Here is a 663-nt window from a genome sequence, read left to right on the forward strand (position 1 = left end):
ATAACGTGTACAATGTGTAGTATCGTAAAATACCAGCAAACGAAAAAAAATTAAAATGGAAACACAAAATTAAATGAAAAAGAAATCATAAAACTAAAAACCCCTCAAACCTTATAGTACCGGTTGGTCTTACCAACCGGTACTAAAGGGCTCCAGGCCCCTGGAGCTGGCTCGTGCCACGTGGTTTCCCTTTAGCACCGGTTCGTGCTGAACCGGTACTAAAGGGGAGGGCCTTTAGTGCCCACACTTTGGTGCCGGTTATGGAACCGGCACTAAAGGGCCTTACGAACCGGTGCTATTGCCCGGTTCTGCACTAGTGGCATAATCTTTCATGGCACGCTTCCACTCATTAAAGGCTACATTTCTTTGCAGCTGTCATTAAGGCTATGAGGACAACAACTCACAGAACAATCTTATTCCGAAAACTAGATCTTTACATGAACACTACAAGATTAGAGGATAAACTAACCAGATAGAGTTCGGATCCTCCCATATGTGTTGCACTTCCTGATGAACGGGCTGCCGCCGGACTACAACTATCGGTTGGTTGATAACCCACAGTTGGCGGAGGCAGATCGAGCTCCAACTCCTGCAACCGGCACGGAAAAATTGCCTTATACCGATAGATCGAGCTCAACTGCTGGTGATGATTGGACATGACCC

Source organism: Triticum aestivum, chromosome 7B (genome assembly GCF_018294505.1).
Source record: "Triticum aestivum cultivar Chinese Spring chromosome 7B, IWGSC CS RefSeq v2.1, whole genome shotgun sequence".
Taxonomy (NCBI): Eukaryota; Viridiplantae; Streptophyta; class Magnoliopsida; order Poales; family Poaceae; genus Triticum; species Triticum aestivum.